This window comes from Palaemon carinicauda, chromosome 20, assembly GCF_036898095.1.
Source record: "Palaemon carinicauda isolate YSFRI2023 chromosome 20, ASM3689809v2, whole genome shotgun sequence".
Lineage (NCBI taxonomy): Eukaryota > Metazoa > Arthropoda > Malacostraca > Decapoda > Palaemonidae > Palaemon > Palaemon carinicauda.
This window is the reverse complement of record NC_090744.1, coordinates 11,122,920-11,135,132: the sequence shown is the minus strand read 5'-3', so window position 1 is coordinate 11,135,132 and position 12,213 is coordinate 11,122,920. Positions and strand designations below refer to the sequence as shown.

At 35.6% G+C, this 12,213-nt stretch overlaps 1 long non-coding RNA gene across 4 annotated transcripts in view; it reads right to left on the bottom strand.

Annotated features, from left to right (window-relative positions):
- Positions 1–12,213, bottom strand: part of LOC137660140 (uncharacterized) — a 96,018-nt gene that overhangs the window by 58,985 nt on the left and 24,820 nt on the right. For 2 of the 4 annotated variants that reach the window (XR_011047616.1, XR_011047619.1), the window contains exon 1: positions 9,244–9,358. The exons of 1 other annotated variant lie outside the window; for it this stretch is intronic. This is a non-coding gene — a long non-coding RNA (uncharacterized lncRNA). Of the gene's footprint in view, positions 1–9,243; positions 9,359–12,213 lie in introns of those variants that run through there. One more of the 4 variants, XR_011047620.1, reaches the window with a different exon arrangement.

Here is a 12,213-nt window from a genome sequence, read left to right as displayed (position 1 = left end):
TCAGAGATGAGTAAAATCAGGCATAATTATAAAGGACTGTTCCTACGGAAAAAAAACTTTTATTTAACGCTCTGATGGATAAAGGAATGCAGAACAGGGATAAAACTAAAGGGGCCCTCAGTAGAGCGCAGACCTCCGCCACAGCAGCTTATCTCTCCACCTTGACCTTTGACCTTAACATGTATCAATTGGCGTGGATTTTCATACACTCAACAATAAACCAATTTTGAAGTATCTATAATCTATAACACCAATGTCCAAACTTATGGCTGAATACGTGAGTTGGACATTTTGCTTGACCGTGACCTTGAACTTCCAATATTTAATCCTTTCCAGGATTTTACATGAAAGTTAATCCCTGCTAGTTTCATTATTCTAAGATTAAAATTGTGGCCAGGAAGCTGGTCACAAATACACACACAAATGGGGTAAAACATAACCTTTCAAACTTTGTTGGCAGAGGTAAAAAAAGAAAAAAAAAGTCATACCCTTTTTATACACGTCATTACAAAGGTTAAGACATTTATTCTTCAACATCTAATGAATCTGTCCTTGGATCATACCTCGCATGTCCACCAATGGTTGTTAAAATTGGTTCTGTAGTTTCTGTGCAATGTTGTTCGCAAACAAATTATTTGTCATGTAATTAACATTGTGATTATTTCAAAGTACTGCTGTGTACCTGTACTTTGGATACAAATTCCTCCTTGGGTACTGTTATGTATTTATGTTGATAACTACCTATTACAAGAGGTTATATTTGTGTTTACAGATACTTACTACTCATTAAGCATAACTACCCTGTTAACTATCTTGTCTTCTTTTAAACTGTATATCATTATAAATTAGCCTTAAAAATAAAGTCATTCAGGAAGGATCTATCTAAGTTTCGTTTCCATCTAAATATACTTCAATGGCGACGAGGAACTGACTCACGAAAGGGAAAATTAAGGATGGCGCATTTGGGTAATATAGCAGCATATGACAAATCCGAGGACTTTGAAGATTATGTCGAAAGGTTTGATCAGTTCTGCTTAGCAAATGACATAACAGAGGAAGATAAGAAACGGGCAGTTTTCTTGAGCGCCGTCGGCGCTCCTACATATGGACTTCTGAAAACATTGCTTGCCCCTAATAACCCCTCATCAAGGACTTATCAAGAACTTACTGAGCTTTTGAAAAATCACCTCCACCAAAAACCCATCCTGATAGCTGAACGTTTCAAGTTTTACAATAGGAAACAATGTCCAGGAGAATCCATCACTGATTATGCAACGGAGCAACGGAAATTGGCGGAAACATGTCAGTTTGGTGCGTTTCAAGAGGAAGTTTTAAGAGACTTGTTTGTTATTGGATTGGCCAACCGCTCGGCACAGAGGAAACTATTAAGTGAACAGGAGCTTGACTTAAAGAAAGCTTTTTCGATTGCGCTAAGTCAGGAAATGGCTGATGAAAACGTCACGAAGATTCAGGGTCAAACTCAGGAGGTAAACAAAGTTGTTGGGCCGACAGCTTCTCTCAAGTGTTATCGTTGCGGGAAGACAAACCATAAGGCTGATGTTTGTTTCCATAAGGATACCAAGTGTAATGGGTGTCATAAAAAAGGACACCTTCGAAGAATGTGCCGAATGGAAAATCACACCACAGTCAATCGAAATTTGAAATATGGAAGACAAGGAAGGAAACGATCGACGGTCAACATGGCAGAGGAGGAGACCAGCGGCTCGGAAGAAAAAACTACAGAGTGCAAACTGCAGGATGAATTGGTGCATACATTGAAATACTGTGTTAAGAAAATGAAAGCAAGACACAATAAGGTTCCAGAGATAATAGTGAAAGTTAAATTAAATGGGATACCAATTGATATGGAATTGGACACAGGAGCTTCTGTGTCACTGATCAGTGAAGAGTTCTACGCTAAACATCTGAAAAAAACAGTACTTCAATCCAGCGATATTGTGCTGAAAACCATGACTGGAGAAAAAAATAGAAGTTGTCGGGATGTGTTACATAACTATGGAAGTTCATGGACACAGAGTGGAGGAAGTGCCAGTGTATGTGGTACAGGGGAATGGACCTGCCTTATTCGGTAGGGACTGGCTGCATTTTGCTAAATTTGACTGGAAAAAGTTAGCTGTAAATCATTTATATTCTGGTACTCTGAAAACCTCAAAGTTAGACGAACTGTTAAGGAAATATGGTGATGTCTTTGATGGTAAACTGGATACAGCCAAGAATATAAAGGCTCATATTCGTGTAAGAAAGGATGCAAAACCAATCTTTTATAAAGCGAGGACAGTTCCTTATGCAATCAGGGATGCTGTGAATGCAGAACTTAAAAGACTAGACTTGAAAGGAATTATTGAGAAAGTTGAATATAGTGAGTGGGTGGCACCGATAGTGCCAGTTTCAAAAGACAATGGTTCTATTAGGATCTGTGGTGACTTCAAGGTCACCATAAATCGTTATGTGGAAAACCCTGAACATCCAATGCCAAATCCAGATGAACTTTACCAGCGACTGAACGGTGGAAAAACTTTCTCAAAGTTAGATTTATCACAAGCTTATCAGCAAGTGGAATTAGATGAGGAATCTAGGAAATATGTCACAATCAACACACCACTTGGTTTGTACAGATATACCCGTTTACCATATGGTGTCTCAGCAGCACCACAACTTTTTCAGTCTTTAATGGATAAAGTTCTGCAAGGAGTACCTTGTGGATGCAAGATAGATGATATTAGTCTTACTGGGAGAACCAAAGCTGAACATTTACACAATCTTGAAAAGGTACTTGAGCGGTTGCACATCAATGGGTTGAAATGTAATTTGTCGAAATGTGAATTTATGAAGCCCTCCTTGAAATATTTGAGTTTCATTGTGGATGAAGAGGGTATCCATATGACGGAGGATGCCATTGCAGCAGTCACGGATGCACCAAGGCCAGAATCAAGGTCTGAAATGTAATCCTTCCTGGGGCTGGTAAACCATTACCGTCGTTATGTGCCAAATCTCTCATTAGTCGCAGCACCTCTCACTGAATTACTGCATAAAGACAGAAAATGGCATTGGTCAGTAGAGTGTGAAAGAGCTTTTTCCGAGATTAAAAAAATGCTGACCACTGAAACAGGAGTATTAGTGCACTATGATTTGAGTAAACCTGTGACGTTGGCAGTAGATGCATCACCCAAAGGACTTGGAGCAATGCTTTCCCATATCACCAGTAACGGAGAGAGACCAATTGCTTATGCATCAAGGATGTTAACACCCACTGAACGTAACTATTCCCAAATTGAGCGTGAGGGTTTGGCAATCATCTTTGGACTACGGAAGTTTCATCAATATTTATATGGTCGTAAATTCACCCTTATTACAGACAACAAACCACTGTCATACATTCTGGGACCCAGGAAGGGCATTCCAGTCCTTGCAGCTGCAAGAATACAACGCTGGGCTATACAGTTAGCAGCTTATGATTATGACATTGAATTACGTCGTTCAACTGACAATGGAAATGCTGATGCACTCTCACGGTTGCCTTTACCAGATTGTGACTCCGATGCATCAGATAAGCTTGTAAACTGGACACAAGAAGCAACTGCATTTAACAGGCACCAGGTGAACTCTCTTCCTGTAACTGCGAAATCTGTTGCAAGGGAAACTTTGCATGATGCTGTACTGGCTAGAGCTTTATATTACACAAGAAGTGGATGGCCAGACTCTGAGGACGTTGCACAGGAACTGAAACCCTTCCATAGCCGTCAGCGTGAGTTTTCAATTGAAGAGGGATGTCTTCTATGGGGTGCCAGGGTGGTAATACCGTCTAGATATAGAACTCAAATCTTAGAAGAGCTACATGGTGGTCATCCGGGGATTGTTAGGATGAAGGGATTAGCTCGCTTGCATGTGTGGTGGCCGAATATCGATCAAGATATTGAAAACACTGTGCAAGGGTGCTCGGCTTGTCAGGCTACTCAGCCAATGCCGACTCGTGCTGAGGGTAATCCGTGGAAATGGCCTTCCGGTCCGTGGAAAAGAGTACATGTTGATTTCGCAGGACCATTCCTGGGACAAATGTACCTCATTGTGATTGACGCATTTTCAAAATGGCCAGAAGTACACCCAATGAAATCAATTACAACTATGAATACCATCGAGATCATGCGGCGGGTATTTGCTCAGCATGGGGTTTGTGTAGAGCTCGTGTCTGATAATGGAAGACAGTTTGTGGCTGAGGAATTTAAAGAGTTCATGACCCAAAATGGTGTAAAGCATATACTGATACCCGCTTATCACCCAAGCAGTAATGGGCAGGCCGAAAATACACTAAGAACATTCAAACAAGGAATGAAAAGGGCGATGAGAACATTGCAATCGTGTAATACATCTTTAAATACCAAGTTGTGTCAATTTCTACTGACTTACCGAACTACACCTCACTGTACAACAAAGCGCACGCCTGCAGAGCTCATGGGTCGGCAGTTGCGCACTCGCCTTGATTTAATACACCCAGATGCATCTCAGAGAATTGAAAGAAAAGCCTCAGAGAACGAGAAACCAATGAGGGAACTCGATATAGGGGACGTGGTACTGGTTCGGGATTATCGTCAAAATACCAAGAAGGGCATATGGACTCGAGGAGTTGTGGTTCTTAAATTGGGTCCATGTACATACAATGTACAAGTGGACGGTAACTTAATATGGAAGAGGCATATTGATCAAATGAGACTGATCTCCAATGACTCTCAAGATAGCAAAAGTGAACTCTTAGCACGTGATTTTTCAGAGTTGATCAGCTATCCAGACCCGCCATTACCAAAAGAGTTCATAAATACTCGTGAAGAGTTAGGTGATGAAGTTGCAGGTGCAGAGAAGAATGAAATCCCCAATGTAGAAGAAAAGGAGGCGGCAGCTGCAGAAAAATTATCGGGAAATGAAAATGGTAAACCTTCTGATGACTCACCTGATGGATCGATATCTGAATTACCAAAACTTCGAAGGTCTAGCAGACAAAGTAGACCACCTGACTATTTTAGAATGTAAAATGATTAATAATATTATGCATGTTTTGTATTATTTATTCGAAGCTATGCCACCATTTAATTATTGATTGTTTATCCTTTTATTTGCTTTAAACTTTCATTCTTTTTCACGAGGGGAAAAGGTGTTATGTATTTATGTTGATAACTACCTATTACAAGAGGTTATATTTGTGTTTACAGATACTTACTACTCATTAAGCATAACTACCCTAACTATCTTGTCTTCTTTTAAACTGTATATCATTATAAATTAGTCTTAAAAATAAAGTCATTCAGGAAGGATCTATCTGAGTTTCGTTTCCATCTAAATATACTTCAGGTACAAACCATCACGACTACCAACTTTGGTCAAAATCGGAACCGTACTTTTTGTGTACAATTGCTCAGAAACAAATGACGCCAGAGGGAATCCATAACCTTCGCAAAATCTTCGATTTTGGCGACGACAATTATTCAATATCTATAATTCAGCTCCCTAAAATGTACAGCATAGCTGTTCCTGCTCGAAAGACATATCACAAATAATCATCCACATGGATAGAGAATAGATAGAACAGATGAGAAAGCTAAGATGGTTTATGGGAATATCACTGTTTGAAAGATTGGAAAATGATGAAATAAGAAGAATGTCAGTGTAGTATTACTGAGATGATAAGGGTGTCACGACCGAGAGTGGTGTGGGCACGTGTTAAGGATGGATGGTGTGGGCACGTGTTAAGGATGGATGGTAGGGGCACGTGTTAAGGATGGATGGTGCGGGCACGTGTTAAGGATGGATGGTGCGGGCACGTGTTAAGGATGGATGGTGCGGGCACGTGTTAAGGATGGATGGTGCGGGCACGTGTTAAGGATGGATGGTGCGGGCACGTGTTAAGGAAGGATGGTATGGGCACGTGTTAAGGATGGATGGTGCGGGCACGTGTTAAGGATGGATGGTGTGGGCACGTGTTATAGATGGATGGTGGGGAGTGAGTGAGAAGGGCTTCGGATAAACCTATTAGGGGGAGAAGATCAAGTGGAAGGCATAGAATTAGATGTCCTCAAGGTCAGGGATGATATGGAGAAAAGAGGTTTAGTGGAAGAGGATGCCTTTGACCAAAGGCATCGGAGAAGGCGCATCAGGCAACTGACCCATTAATGTAGGGATAACGGTGGGAAAGAAGATGATGGATAGTGTACACATCCATTACCTTTTGCCAGATGCATAAATGACTACCAGGAATGTTTAACCCTTTTACCCCCAATGGACGTACTGGTACGTTTCACAAAACTCATCCCTTTAACCCTATGGACGTACTGGTACGTCCTTGCAAAAAACTGCTATTTACATTCTTTTTTGCATATTTTTGTTAACATTATGAAAAACTTCAGGCATTTTCCAAAAGAATGAGACCAACCTGACCTCTCTATGATGAAAATTAAAGGCTGTTAGAGCAATTTAAAAAAAATATACAGTATTGCAAAATGTTCTTGAAAAAAAAAAATGCCTTGGGGTTAAGGGTAGGAAAGTTCCAAATAGCCTGGGGGTAAAAGGGTTATTTGCATATAAAGCCAGCAACTGTGCAACAAAGGAACTGCGGTTCGTGCTACTAATCATGGTCTGAAATTGATAAATCACAAGATGACCTGTTTTAAAAATTTACAGTTCATGTATTCAGCTAAAACTAAAATATAATTATCAACCCTATCTCCCTGTGATGAAGAACGTTGCATAAGTAAATATATGGATCTACATTTAATGTCAGTAATCTGTTGAGCTCTGTTCATAGATAAGACTTCTTTAATACTATCACTAACAAAATTTACACTTTTCATTGTTTTCAGGGTTAATATATGATACTTTAATTACTAAATTGGAATTCACTGTAAGAAAGGGCGAGTGCTGGCTAGCTTGCCCTTTTCTCTATGTTTAATGGGGTCTGGCCCATGATAACTTATGCATCGATTGATTAAAATGTGAAGTATATTTTTCATTCCAAGGACATTGTTTACATTTGAGAGACTGATTGCGAGTTATTGCGCATGCATTGGGAAGTTTTCTGAGTATTTACAATAATGTAATTATTACCTAGTTTCTTTAACCAATTACTAGCTTCCAAATATTTATGCACAAGTTCCCAGATGTTGTTATACAACAGGTAAGTTTTTCCACCCTAACTTTCAGTTTCAACTATACTATACTACAATCATGGAAAGACATCTCCAAGAGGAAAGTAAAATCTATTTCAAAATTTAGTGTAATTTAATCTATATCAGCAATTGATTAGGATAAAAATGCTCTCCGCTCAGTATAGGCCTATAGCTTTTGTTGCTCATGTGAAAGTAAAAAAAAAAATAACCGAAAGTGACCCCGAGGGTGGAGTACACAGCACACATCCGTGTGCCGCTTGCCAGAACATAGGAGCAGTGAGATTACGCTTATTTGCAAGCAAAGTGAGCCACGGCCGACCAAACCCCCTTTAGGAGGACATAAGTGAATCATAGAAAATTGTGATACTTTTAATTTTCATCCACTTACATGAACCATATATTTTTCCAACTGGTTATCTTGTGTTTATTTTGTATTTCTGACTATTATTATTGCTGCAAATCAGTCATTTTTGGCCTTTCCTCACCCCCCCCCCAAAAAAAACCTGTTTTCTGACTGGTGTCCCCTGTAATTGTCTTTGTACAAAGGGGGTCCAAAAACTCATGAATGGGTGGTTTGTCCCAATAATAAAAGTCAGAAATGCATAAAACACAAGATATAGTAGGAAAAATATATGGTTCATATATCAAAGTATCAGTTTAGTTTCGCCTTTCCAGTTCACCAGTCAGACGTTACCACACCCGCCACAACAACCCTGTAGTTCTTTAATATTTTCCTTCTCTCGTCGCTAAGGTCTGGACAGTAAAGAATGAAATGAGAGAGGTCTTCAGTTTCTGCCCCCACACAGTTTACATTCTACCCTTGCTACTAATTCATGTCTTTCTATGATTTCTAATATGATTTCAGTGATCCCTTATGGTAAAGGGGACACAGCAAATGAAGTAGGGTTAGGTAGGGAGAACCCTACAGTAGGTTAGGCCATATTCACTAGGCTAAAAGACTTGGCAATCAATGTAGGGTTAGGTGGGCATGCCTTAGGTTAGGACATCCTCTCGACTTATTACAACTCTGGCACAACGGCAATCAGGCGACATTTTCTATACCCAAAACAGTAACATACTTTATAAATACCTTAAAATATTCAAATTTTTCCTTATTTTCTTTCCTCACACTGGGGTATTTTCCCTATTGGAGCCCCTGGGCTTATAGTATCCTGCTTTTCCCACTAGGGTTATAGCTTAGCAATTAATTATAATAATTATAATTATAATTTTAATGAAAATATATATAGGGTATATATATATATATATATATATATATATATATATATAATTTTTTTTTAATACAGAGGGTTCTCAACATAAACATTTGGAGGCAAACCCAAATGAAATCAAATCTCTTAAATTGTATAAAAATTCATAATAAATGCTCTTAATAAATTTTACATTTTAATGCAGTAAGCAAGAAAACATTTGCAATATGAAACGCGTCTATTTGTTGACCTTTGCAAATGAAAAACGTAAGCGTATATACACTAAAACCGTAAGCCTACCAATTGATATTAAAATTAGAAATAGCCTAGTGAGCAAAAGAGATGAACTTATGATAAGTAACGAATAATGAAAATCGAATACCTCGAGATTTAAGGTTAAACAAATACGTCATATAAACTATAACTTATCAACATTTAGGATATTTTACTGTATTACAGGGCAATGTAACCTAGGAAAAAAAAACTACTTTTTCTTATATAAAAAAATTACGCTCCCTTCGAAAATGACACTCGTTCCCGTCACAAATGAATTGTTTTAGAAATATATATCTATATCCTATAGGAAATGGGCTTTACTGAAATGGCTACCCGTGGCCATAAAGGGTTACTTCCCACTGGATAATTTACATTACTAATTAAAAATGGTTAGTTTCATTTGACATGACTTCAGCCCGAACGTGACAGACACCTTTGACAGAGCATTATGCAAATTTAAATAAATACGATATAGAAGGAACGGGCATTGTTGTCACAATTTCCTACATCATGTATACACCACTTATTTGACAGTATGGATGGGATGTATGTATACCATCCAAAAAGATTAGGAAATCACTTACATAACGGCATTTTTGGGCAGGACAAGTGGCGTAAGAAAGTGGAATTAAAACCTTCCGTATTTCACTGTTTTCAGACTGACTGACAGTTCCAGTGAGCTCCTGAGCGGTGGCCATGTTCTGGCTCAAACTGTCATACCTTTCAGGTTCATCTTTACAACGGCTCATCTAGTAATCTTGGGACGTATTTAAAGTTTATTCTTTATAATGTTATATGAATTTAACTTGAGTAACTCTTTATAGTCTAATCTCAAGATATTTTATAGTTTTTTTTCATTAAATCTCCCTTAGTGTTTCTTATAATAATAATAATAATAATAATAATAATAATAATAATAATAATAATAATAATAATAATATTTTGTGGACACAGTAATATAGGACGAACATATTAAAAAATAAAATTACTTTAACTTATAGTCAGGATTTATTCAATTGTTAAAATAGAAATTGATAATATAAATAAGTTAAAACTGCTTGCTGCTTTTCTCTTGTAAGGCTCATTCATAAAAAAAAAACTATAGTCTGAGCTTTACAATTCTTTCATATAAAATATATTCTTTTGTAAACAAGTACAAAATAAAATTATATACAAGAAATGGAATGTGTTATATCCCATTTATGTTTTATTTCACTGTAAATTTAGAACTCATGAAGGGTTTCTAGTCATCTTGTTTGGTAATACAAGTGGAAAAAGCATTTTCAGAATGCTAATGGTGACGTGGCAAAAAAACTTTGGTGTTATGGCTTATAAAACATTAATATACCATTTTAAAGGCAATTTTAAGTCTTAGAATTTAATACAGTTAATCATTAATGAATATCCCATCCTAAAGATGGCTATATATAGATGAAAACCTTAAAAATAGAGATTTATTATTAGCAGACGAATTTATTTAGGGAAACTAAACTAAATTAAGAAAACAATATCTTATAAATTGGCCCATTCTATCATGTAAATTCCAGCTTTAATTTTGATACTAATGTTCCTATATTCTATTTTATTATTTATCGATATTTATTATTCATTATAGGTTCGTAATCTCAAGAAATTCATGGACACGGCGATGGTATGGACACCTATTGGCAGTAAAGCTAACTATTTATGTAGACACATATTTGATACTATCTTGCAACCTTGTATATCCAGAAGAAGGTATTTATTGCAAGACATGCAATATCCTATCATTGCAATATAAGACGAATACATTAGAAAATAAAATTACTTTTATTTGGAGTTATAATATATCCAATTGTGAAGATAAATACTGAGAAGAGAACTAAAATAGAAAATTTACTAGCCACTTCTAGCAACTCCAACCTTGCCCATTTTAGTCATCAAAATGGCTATTGTTCAAGTTTTAAAATTCTTGTATATAAAATATATTTTATGCACAGAACTAACATAAAATACATTTATAAAGTTTTAAATTCTTTTAGATACCATCAAAGTCCTATTTGATTGTAAAATTAAAATTCTTGAAGGTATTTCGCACATTTCTTCTGGTAACACAAGTTGCTGACTCTGTTTCAGAATTCCCTTTGCTATCTATTTTACCAAATATGATTAGCAAAACACCTTTAAGATTTCTAATTTTACAATCAAATAGATCATTATTAGTAGCTAAAAAAAATCTATTAAAAAAATAAATGTTTTGTATTATTATTATACATAAAATATATTCTATATAAAGAAATTTAAAACTTAAGACAATAGGTATTTCAATGAATACTCTCATATACAAAAGTTACTGATAGTTTTTTAAATTCAATTTTTAAATAGTTTTCCTCTTAGCAATTGAGTACATTATTACTCCAAAGAAAAGTAATACTATTTCTTAATATATTCGTCTTACATTGCAATGATTAAATAGTGTATGTCTTGGATAAAAAAGCCTCTTTGATATACTGTACAAAGTTGCAACTAGTATTAAATTTTTTTGCAATATTTTAGTTACTTTTACAGTCAACAGGTGGCCATACCGTCAATGTGTCCATGAATTTTTTGAGATTACAAGCCTATTATGAATAATATATATCGATAAACCATTTATTAGAATAGATGAACAATATCCAAAAAATTGAAAATTAAGTTTATAAATTGCAAATAGACAATTAGTAATGTTTTATCTTAATAATTTAGTTTCGTTTCCAAAAATAAATTCGTCTGCTAACAAGAAACCTCGATTTTTTAATGTTTTCACCTATATATAACTGTCTCTAGATTGGAATATCATTAAATGACTAATCGTATTATATTTTAAGACTTACCATTGCCTTTATAAAGGCTTATTAATATTTTATAAGCCATAACACCAAATTCTATTTTTGACACGTCACCATCACCCTTGGAAAATGCTTTACCACTTGTATTACCAAACAAGATGACTAAAATCCTTCATGATTTCTAATTTTACAGCCAAATAAAACATTAATTTCATCTAATACATATTCCTCTATGATATAAAGGGATTTTGTAGTAATATTCTCTAAAAATTATATTTTATATGAAAGAATTCTAAAGTTCAGACTATAGGTATTTTGATGAAGAATCTTAACCAAGAGAAAGAAATTTTTTTGGCTTTTTTTCAAATTTATTTATATTATCTGTTGTTATCTTAACATCTGGCTTGATTATGTTTCCAAATTAAAATAATTTTACTTGTTAAAAAATTATTTTTTATTTTTATTATTTTTCTGAAGCTACTCATTGTAAGGAAATACAAACCAGGTACAAACATATGTAAAACAGATTATATATATATATATATATATATATATATATATATATATATATATATATATATATATATATATATATATATATATATATATTACAAGCCAAGCCACAATCCTAGTTGTAAAAGCAGAATGCTATAAACCCAGAGGCTCCAACAGGGAAAACAGCCCAGTGAGGAATGGAAAAAAGGAAAACAGAATATTCTAAGAAGAGTTACAACATTAAAATAAATA